At 36.3% G+C, this 10,975-nt stretch overlaps 1 long non-coding RNA gene across 1 annotated transcript; it reads right to left on the bottom strand.

Moving 5' to 3' along the window:
• Nucleotides 1-521: 521 nt before the first annotated feature.
• Nucleotides 522-3,675, bottom strand: LOC142166241 (uncharacterized). The gene is made up of 2 exons (XR_012696469.1): nucleotides 3,052-3,675; nucleotides 522-772 (listed from the first exon to the last, which is right to left on the bottom strand). It is a non-coding gene; the product is annotated as an uncharacterized LOC142166241 (long non-coding RNA).
• Nucleotides 3,676-10,975: the final 7,300 nt, after the last annotated feature.

Raw genomic sequence — 10,975 nt, 5'->3', positions numbered from 1 at the left:
AAACCCTTAGAAGAGAAAACAAATATTTTTTGATTCGTTTTTTTTAAGGAGGAAATCTAAACAATAAACCACAGAAACGTATTTTGATTTTTTCATTTGATATCCTGACGCAATATTCCGAAACGAGCAATGAAAAAGATAAAACAAAATTCTTTTGGATTTCAATTTTGATTACTTAAAAAAATTCTAATGATAAACAAAAGATAAAGTATTTTTTCTATGTACAATAAACTAAAGTTCTAATAAAGAATTTGTTTTTTATTTTTCACTAATTTCCCGAAGAGACACCTCAAACGAAAATCTTTTTGGATTTTGGAATCAACATCCTAAAGAAAGCTTTTAAAGAAGTACTAAAAGAAAATTCTCTTTTCTTTTTTTTTGAATTTTGGTCCTAATATACTAAAGGAAACTTAAAAACAATTCATTTTAAGTCCTAGATATTAATTGCCTAAAGGAAAAACAACCTCAAATTTTTTTCATTTCTAGAATTAGTATTCTAAAGAAAACTTATAACGAAAATATAAAATGCAACATATCTTTTTTTGGATTTTTGAGTTACAACACAATTTTTCAAATATAAAGCAGAAAATACAATAACAAAAGACTTGACAATACTGTACAAGACTAGAAAGTAAAAGGCGACAAAAAATGAAGAACAGACTCAAAACATAAACATAAAACAAATCTCCTTAAGCAACTCCTGCCTGAGCGATCCTGACCGGATGGTCACGGGATGTCTGTCATGCTCAAACTCCGGTAAATAAATCCACACCTGTAAGAGAAACTTAAACCAACACTATGTGAGATGAAAATATTCCCTACTAGACACACGCAAGACATGATTGTGACCATTTTTCTAAAATTAACCTATGTGGCTGAAAGTGGCTAAAAATGCAAGATTTGGCTAAGACCCCGCAAAACCAAGAACCTAAGATTTACTAGGAATACCGGACCCTATGTGGGTTGCCTACATATCCCGCCCCGAAAGACGAGAATCAGGTTTGCGTAGTTCGGGCAAATTGGATACAGGCGAAAATAAAAAAAAACCACTAATTCATAGAAAACACATTTTTTCTTGCTTTTTCTTGAAAAATGACGAACATGCAAAATCTTTTTGGATTTCTTTTTTTTTCGATTTTTGAAAAATGATAAAGAGTGCAAAATCTTTTTGAAGTTTCCATGCTCTTTTTTCTTAATAAAATGGAACAAAAATATAATTGGACCCTACTCGCTTCATCCTCACACTTAAACCACTCTCTTTGTCTTTTTTCTTCTTTCTTTTTCATTGTTTTTTTTTTCATTTCTTCATTTACCCTCAGTTATCATTGCCCCGCCAAATGATCCTTTTACCCTTGAATAAATGCAACATATAGCACATAAGATGCATCAGGATGGTCTTTTATTTTTTGGGGTGTACCTATCCTAGACAGACCCAACCCCTGTGTTGAGTCTCCAAAGCCAAATATGCACATGATGCAAACAAACGTTCCTACAAGGGATCCGACATGAGGTATTGTTATACTAGGTTTAAAACCCTGGGTTTATTTGTTCTAGACCTGGCTTACCCGAGCGGACAACTCGAGCCGAGGAGGGGGCTGTGTACCGGTAACCAAAGGATCATCCGGCTTGCAACTTGTCCGAGCCTCGTTCTATTTGGGATTTGACACTAACAGAAAGAAGTCACGACCAGCGTGCACTCCTTAGGAGAGAGAAGAGAGGGGTTTCGTAACAGTTTATATATACAGTTCAGATAATATCAAAACGATAAAAAGCAACATTTAGCACATTAGGCCCAAACATGTGAATAAAATCAGATAATAAATAAAGCCAAATACAATAATTCATCTAAGCTCGAATTCTTGAACCCTGAACCAGAGATTCTGGGTTCGATCCCCAGCAGAGTCGCCAGAGCTGTCACACCTCCTTTTTTACTACACCCCCGAAATGATGTATAAATAAGGGAGTTTTTCCAATTAAAAGACAATCGAAATTGAATTTATATTAAGAAATTCAGAGTCGCCACTTGGGAGATTTATGGTGTCCCAAGTCACCGGTTGAATCCCGAATCGAGGAAAATATTGACTCTTTTTAACAGTCCGCGAACTAGAAATCCGGGTAAGGAATTCTGTTAACCCGGGAGAAGGTATTAGGCATTCCCGAGTTCCGTAGTTCTAGCACGGTCGCTCAACTGTTATATTCGGCTTAATATCTGATTTTAAACACATTTTAGCCTATGGTTCAATTTCAACTTTAACCGATTTTATTCATTTTTAAGAAGATTGCAACGTTATTAAAACACGTCTCGAACCACGTCACATAAATGCACCCGTGGTTCTGACATATTTTAATATCGTTGAGATTTGGATTTGGGTCACATAAATGCGCACCCGAATTTAGGAAGGTACATTATTAAAATAACGCGCCTAAAGCAACTACACGCTTTCAAATTTGCGCTGGCCATGGGAAATTCAGCTAATGGCACACCTCGAACTATATGAACTAAAATTAATTTAACGGCCTATTAGCAACACCTTTATTATTAAGAAAGTTTGGTCGAAATTGCGCGAACGCATACTTCGGTCTTAATTTTGGAACCCATAATTATGCCACTCAAATGTCAAAGATACCTACTACTAGTCACTAGTAAATCTATATAGTCATGGAATACAAAATAAAGTGAAATGGAATACATCACATCTATGTAGTATCTAATGTCTAACAACATTTACTAGCATTATAGTGTTATAGAGATAGAGCTCGTTTGACATTTACAAGAAGCACGTGAACAGTTAACGCTAAAAGATAAATGGACACGCTTAAACAATTAACAAAACTTTTAACTTTGGCTAATAGTTCACATACCCCTTTTTGTTTTAAACTTTGAGTTTCAACTTCACAGGCAAAGCATATACTCATTCAACAATCAAAAGACCAAAGACAATAAAATACTCTCTGTTAGCTAAACAAGGAGATGCAAAATCAAATAGCAACAAAACATTTGACCGACCGAGGTAATACAATTTGTCAAAGACAGTAGAAATAGAAACTGACCTTACATGAAGAATAAAGAACTTTGGAATTTCATTATGTATTGAATCTCTCAAATTAATCCAACTGATGAATAAACATAACGAGCTATCGACCAAACCTCAAACCGGCAAAGCTCGACTCAAATGAAACTCCATCAGTGTTAATGGAGGTTGCCGCAAAAATGTAAAATCCGGTCAGCGCTGTCGCCGGAGTGTTCAGCAACGAAATAGAGTAAAGAAAAGTAAGGTATGAAGTCGTTGAGGTCGTAGCTGGTCGCCGGCGAACGACAATAACAGTGAAAACCGAAGGAGGAGAAAGGTCGTCGCTGGTCACCCCGTCATCGATTACGGCGACGCAGCAGCAGCGACTCCAAGGGACTGAGAGAGATTTTCTTTTGTGAGCAGCCCCTCTTCTCTCTGTATATGGCTGTGTGTGTGACTGTGTTTTGTGTGTCGCGATTGAAGTAATGTTGCTGGGTTTGAGCGTGCCTAGGGTTCTGTTGCGTTTTGCGTTGAAGAAGAAGAACAGTGGGGAAAGGGGTCGTTTGGAGAAGACCACGCGAATGGGGGGGGGGGGGGGGGTTGGTCTCCTGCGCAGCCTTTTTTGTTCAACCCCTCTTTCTAGGTTATCTTTTTTTTCATCCCTTTTTGATTTTTTAAGCACTAATATATAGGTAGAGTCTAGGTTTATGTAGAGTTTTAGGTTAAGGGGTATGAGCCTAGGAATTATAGGCTACATCCAAAATTAGGCCTAAAAATGGATTGCTCGAGCCCAAGTTCTATTCTTTTGTTGCGCACGAGATTAAAATACAAGCCCATTTATTAATTAATCCTACCATTCAAATAATTATTAAAATAAAACTAACCATTAAAACAAATCTATTTTTGGTATTTTCAAATATCATATTAAAATAAAAATACGATACTATTTTTGTATTTTTTTTAAGATTAAAAATGACTACAAAACATTAATGAACCTATTTTTGTAATTTTTGTTTTCTTGTACTAAAATAAAGTAAAAGAGTCAAAATTACTTAAAATATCTATATTATGCCTAAATTAAATGTTTACGCGCTAAAATATGAAAAATCTTGGGGAGGGTCAAAAATCACATGTCTACAACATCAACACCTAAAATAGCAATACTATGAGAAGAACTCATTGTGGACTGATTGATTGCTAGCTCGAAATAATTCAATAAAAATCTCACAAAAAAAAGAAGATGTTACTCAGCTAAATCAGTCCATTCTGCAACAGTCCATATTAAATACATGAAGAAAGCAGTTTAACTCAATTAAAACCAAAGTAACTAAACTAGATTCTAAACATAACCCCAAAAGGTGCTGCTAATAACATAAATATAATAAATCCCATGGTAAACTAACTCAATGAAAGAAAAGAAAACATGAAGGATCTTCGAAAAATGCAAACTTAACATTCAGCAAATTCTCACTCATCCATAAGTGTTCAAGTTGATCATATAGCTTCAAATGTGCATTCCATACACTCATAGGGTCCAAAAGTACATGGTTGCAGCAAAAACAACAAGGAAAAATAAGCTTGAAGTTGGAGAAAACAGCAACAAAGTATCAACAGCACCAACACAAGCTAAACAACCGTGAGACTTAGTCCTTTTAAGCCATTTTAAACCTAGAATGAACCAGAGATTCTTGAAGGTTTCAAGTTAAGGAGAATGAAAGCAGGCCCTAAACCAATTCTGAACTAAGAAAGCAGAAAGTTCAGTATTCTTTTAAAGGTGTTCTTTCAGCCGTTTCTGAATTTTGTGTATTTCTCTAAAATCTGACTTGAGAAGAAAGAAACAAGCCTTTTTGTACAAAGCCTCTAGGGCAACAGAACTGGTTTCAGTTTTTACTCATTACCCTTTCTTTGATTTCCAATTTGTTCACTTTAAACCTGATTTTCCAGCATGCTTGTCAAACTAAACCCAAACCCCACCTTCCTAGCAATTTTCTATTCGGTTACACAAGATTCTTTTGTCCAAACTCCCCAAATTACCCTTTAAAGCCCTGTTATTTACCCTCAGCAGATCACATGGGTCAAATCTGACATAGGACCCAAACCAAAAAATGAAAGGGCTTCCCTTAAAACCGGGTCAGAAATGACCCCAAAGCCCAATCAAATGGCATTTCCCAAATCAGAAGTCAACTTCAATGGTTCAGAAAAAAGAAAAAAGAAGCAAATCCAGAATTACAAGAATTCGAAATCAAAACATGGCTGAACAAATAACTAAATAAACTAGAATTAAACCAGATTAACAAATCTAAACAAAACCTAATTAACCTTAATTAAAAGATTAGAACAAGTAGGACTCTGAGATGAACATACTCAAATTAACGGATTAATCAAAAATGAGAAAACAACCGACTCACTAGAAAAAGGAAGAAACAACGGTGAAATCTACCTCTCATGCATGAACCAAACAGTGAACATCTCGACCAGGTTTAGGGTTTTGATGAGGCTTGAAATGAGCTAAACTCAATACTAATCAATTGTTCTTATTAAGAACAATTGATCAGTATAAACTTCAACTCAAACCAAAATTTAAAACACTTTAATTTCTGAAGCAAATTAGGGTTCAACCTTAGATTTAAAATTTGAGCGGATGTAGAGGGATTCGAGGGAAACTGTTCCAGGTTTTGGGAAGAGGATAGGCCAGGGGTTATGGGGTGTAAATTTGGTGGGGGTTTGAGGTGGCGCTGCCACTGGAGAGGGTGAGAAATTTGGGGCGGCGCTAGGGTTTGGTCTGAGATGAAGAAGGTGAAGTGAAGGGGTACGAGATGAAACTGAAGGGGTTCGGACAATTTTATTTAAGATGGGGGAGGGTTCCTTGGCTGTTGGATGAAGTCAAATGGATGGTCAGGATTAAATTAAAACAAACAAACTCCAAACGGCGTAGTATTGGCCCTATACTACGTCGTTTGGATTATCTAAACACCAGATAGTTTGGACCGGGTAAAAGGCCATGGGTTTGGGCCGGACTGAATGGGTTTTTTGGGCAAAATCATTTGGGTTGTGGCAAAAGGCCCAATATCAGCAGCCTTTTCTTCATTTCCTTTCTTTTCTTTTTCAAATTCAATTTTCCTTTGCTTTTCAATTAAATTAAAACCTAAATTAATTCTTAAACTAAATTAACTTACCAAATTAGATTAATTACTCATCATAGTATTTACAACAATTAATTAATTCTCAAATTAAAAGAAAAACTACAAAATTTTAAATTAAAAAGTTAAAATGCAAAATGAGTTTTTTTTTGATTTTTTATTTTTATAAAACAACTAATTTACTAATTAACCAAAACAATATAAAAATAAATCCTAAATGCAAATGCAGAGAATATTTGTATTTTCATGATTTAAATGAAATTAAACATGCACAGAAAAATGCAAATAATTAAGAAAAATCCACAAAATTTCCTAAAATGGCAAATAATTAAAAGAAAAACCTAATTCCTTGGGATTTTGTAGGAGTATTTTATATAGGGCAAAAATCACGTGCTCACAAGGAGGACCGAGAAATTGGAGATATAATGGTTTATGGTTCTGATTCAACCAATGCCGGAAACCTTGAACCTTATGTTGACATGGAAGAACTTACAAAAATGATGCGAAATATGTGATGTACTATTTCTTATTTTTTATAATTGTTGTAAACTTTTAATTTGCAAGTTCAAAAATAAAAAAATCAAAAAAGAACTTGCAAATTAATTTGAAGTATTAAAAATATAAAATGAAAGCCTTCGGAGTTTGTTCCTTACATATTGCCTATTGATCTTATTAAATAATTTTTTGTAGCCACTTACTTTCTAATTTCAATTTTATAATTTTAAAATACATATTTCAAATTTAAAACCTTAAACTTTAAACTTCAAAGTTTAATTTTAAGCCTTAAAAGTTTGCAAATACTTAAGTATCAATAACATTGAATAAGAAAAATAAAATTTAATTAAAAACAATTACACTAGCCCGGCCCCCCGAACCCGTTAAGCCCGAACCGAATGGGCCCTAAATAACCCGAAACAGTTCAGCCCGCCCCAGCCCGTTAAGTAACCCGGTCCGATAACGGACGGGCTGGTTTTTTCGTTCAACCCGTCCCAGCCCGCCCGATAAACACCTTTAGTTCTACTATATATTAAGTCTTATTCACCACATTTAAGAAATGCCTTAAAAACTGCAGAAAATTCTTTTTTTCCCTCCCATATCCGTTTGCTAAGGAAGTGAAAATATGTCGCTAAAAGGTTCTCAGGAAACTAAATTTAAACAGTCCTCCCACAAACAGAACAAAAAGGAAAACCAAATAATAATGTTGAGCTAACATATTCAATACATGACTAATTAAGCATTCGCTTGTGAAAACAATAGCAGTAGTATATTTATACTGAAGATTAAGAATTCAGTAAGCATGACAATAGAACTTTCTGGTCACATTCCTCCAATATTCACTGCTTATCCTAACATTTTAAGTTCCATAGCATGCTAGCTATTGTTGGTGACCATTTCTTTTCTTACACAATAAAAAGACAGCACTCTTCTGCGAATCAAGTGTTCTCCAATGAAGGACTCTTGACGGAGATCCTGTTGAAGTTTGGCAAAATGCCAAAGTCCCACATTGGTTGGGAGTTAAGTTTGGGGGAGATTTTTCCCCTATAAAAGAAAGCCTAATGTTTAGGATTGAAACACACCTCTCATTTGCCTTCTCATCTGTTTAAGACATTTGTATCTCCTCTCTTTAGTATTATTTCACTTGTATTTTTGGAGTGGAATAAAATATTGGTTGTGTCCGAGGAGTAGGCAAAATTAGCCGAACCTCGTAAATTCTGGTGTTCCCTTTATTGTTGCTTTATTGTCTTATTTATTATTTGGTGGCTGTCATAATTTTTGGTATAGTAGTTGTGACTTATTCACACTATATACATTTGGCTTCCGCAACAATTGGTATCAGAGCCAAGGTACTGTCTAAATATGCTCTGTGGTTGCAGCATAGTCTGATCTTCCACATCAGAAAAGATTTATCTTGGTAACTGAGTCAAGGTTCTGTCTGAGTATGCTCTGTGGTTGCAGCTTAGTCTGATCTTCTACATCAGAAAGGAAATAATCTTGATTTGTGTCGTCAGCTATTAAATAATATTTGTGTCAAATATGGGAGACAATAAACAAGAAGAATCTACATCAAGTGTCAACAATACGTCATCATTGGCATCTTCGCTTATGACAAGAATTGTGTCAAATGCGAAATTTGCGGTAGAAATTTTTGACGGGTCCGGGCATTTTAGGATGTGACAAGGCGAGGTTCTAGATGTCCTTTTTCAACAAGGGCTAGATCTGGCCATTGAAGAAAAGAAACCAGATGTTATTGGAGAAGAAGATTGGAAGATTCTCAACCGTGTTGCTTGCGGTACCATTCGATCCTTCCTTGCTAGAGAGCAGAAATATCCATACACAAAGGAAACTTTTGCAAGTAAATTATGGAAAGCACTGGAGGATAAATTTTTGAAGAAAAATAGTCAAAATAAATTATACATGAAGAAGAGACTGTTTCACTTCACCTATGTTCCTAGTACCACGATGAATGAACATATCACCAGTTTCAATAAGTTGGTCACAGATTTGCAAAATATGGATACAACTTATGATGATGGTGACTTGGCCTTGATGTTGTTGGCGTCACTTCCTGATGAGTACGAGCACCTTGAAACTACTCTACTCCATGGAAATGACGAAGTTTCTCTTAGAGAAGTTTGTTCGGCTTTGTACAGCTATGAACAAAGAAAGTGAGAAAAACAGAAGGGCGGAGAAGGAGAAGCACTATTTGTGAGGGGTCGTCCTCAAAGTCAAACGAGGACAAAGAAGGGAAGATCCAAGTCAAGATCCAGACCCAGCAAAGATGAATGTGCCTTTTGTCGAGAAAAAGGGCACTGGAAGAAAGACTGTCTGAAGTTGAAGAATAAGGCCAAACATAACAATGGAAAGGCCATTATGGATTCAAATGTAGCTGATTGTGATGATTCAGATTTCTCATTAGTTACAACAGAGTCATCAACATCATCAGACATATGGTTGATGGACTCGGCTTGTAGCTATCATATGTGTCCCAACAGGGACTGGTTCGTGGAATTTCAAGAAGGAGAATATGGAGTCGTCCACACAGCGGATAACAGCCCTCTTACCTCATATGACATTGGTTCAATACGATTAAGGAACCATGATGGAATGATCAGAACATTAACAGATGTTCGATATGTACCGGATTTGAAGAAGAATCTCATCTCTGTGGGAGCCCTGGAATCAAAAGGGTTTAAAATCATTGCAGAAAATGGAGTGATGAGAGTATGTTCCGGTGCACTAGTGGTAATGAAGGCTAATCAGAAGAATAATAATATGTACCGCTATTGTGGCAGTACAGTTATTGGGACAGCGACAGTGACATCCAGTGACGACAAAGAGGTAGAAGCAACCAAGCTATGGCACATGCGCTTGGGACATGCTGGAGGAAAATCCTTGAAAACTCTATCAGATCAAGGATTGTTAAAAGGGGTCAAGGCTTGCAACTTGGAGTTTTGTGAGCATTGTGTTAAAGGGAAACAGACAAGGGTTAAATTTGGTACAGCGATCCATAATACTAAATTCATTTTGGATTATGTACACTCTGATGTTTGGGGTCCTTCCAAAACACCTTCATTGGGTGGGAAACACTATTTTGTAACCTTTGTTGATGATTTTTCCCGAAGAGTATGGGTGTATACAATGAAGAGCAAAGATGAAGTGTTGGGAATTTTTCTCAAATAGAAGACGATGGTGGAGAATCAAACAGGCAGGAGGATCAAGTGTATTCGCACAGACAATGGAGGTGAATACAAAAATGATCATTTCAATAAGGTCTGTGAAAATGATGACATCGTCCGACACTTCACTGTTAGACATACACCACAACAGAATGGAGTGGCAGAACGTATGAACCGGACCTTGCTGGAGAAGGTACGATGTATTTTGTCCAATGCTGGCTTAGGCAAAGAATTTTGGGCTGAGGCAATTACATATGCATGCCACCTCATTAATCGTCTACCATCTGCTGCTATTGATGGCAAGACACCATTTGAAAAATGGTATGGAAAACCTGCTGTAGATTATAACTCTTTGCACGTGTTTGGCTCAACTGCATATTATCATGTGACGGAGTCAAAATTGGATCCAAGGGCAAAGAAGGCTATTTTTATGGGAATTACTTCTGGAGTCAAAGGATATCGCTTATGGTGTCCTATGACAAAGAAAGTAATATTCAACAGAGATGTTACCTTTGATGAATCTGCTATGGTAAATAAGGTAACAGAAGACACCAAACAAAATAAAGGTGCTTCTAAGCAGGTGGAGTTTGAGGGAAAATTTATTTTTCCTACACAAGAAGCAGAGGAGGAAACAAATGAAGATTACCCTCTGGAAGGAGAGCCAGTAGAGGAGATTCCAACTCAGGAACCTCAACAACAACTTGAATCAATAGCAACCAGCAGGCAAAAAAGAACAATAACGAAACCTGTCCGTCTCATAGAGACGGTTGCTTGTGCAACCTCAATTGTAGCTGATGATGTTCCTACTACTTATAAAGACGCTGTCCAAAGTTCATAAGAAGATAAGTGGAGGATTGCCATGAATGATGAAATACAGTCCCTTCATCAGAATCATACATGGAGATTGGCCAATCTCCCGAAGGGAAAGAAAGCAATTAGGTGCAAATGGGTATTTGCAAAGAAGGAAGGATTTCCTAACCAAGTAGATGTTCGCTACAAAGCAAAATTGGTGGCCAAAGAATATGCTCAAAAGGAGGGAATTGATTACAATGAAGTGTTTTCTCCAGTTGTAAAACATTCCTCCATTGGAATTATGTTGGCTTTGGTAGCACAATTGGATTTGGAACTAGTTCAGATGGATGTAAAA

Source organism: Nicotiana tabacum, chromosome 11, assembly GCF_000715075.1.
Source record: "Nicotiana tabacum cultivar K326 chromosome 11, ASM71507v2, whole genome shotgun sequence".
In the NCBI taxonomy this organism is placed as follows: Eukaryota; Viridiplantae; Streptophyta; class Magnoliopsida; order Solanales; family Solanaceae; genus Nicotiana; species Nicotiana tabacum.
This window is presented reverse-complemented; position numbering and strand designations above follow the sequence as displayed.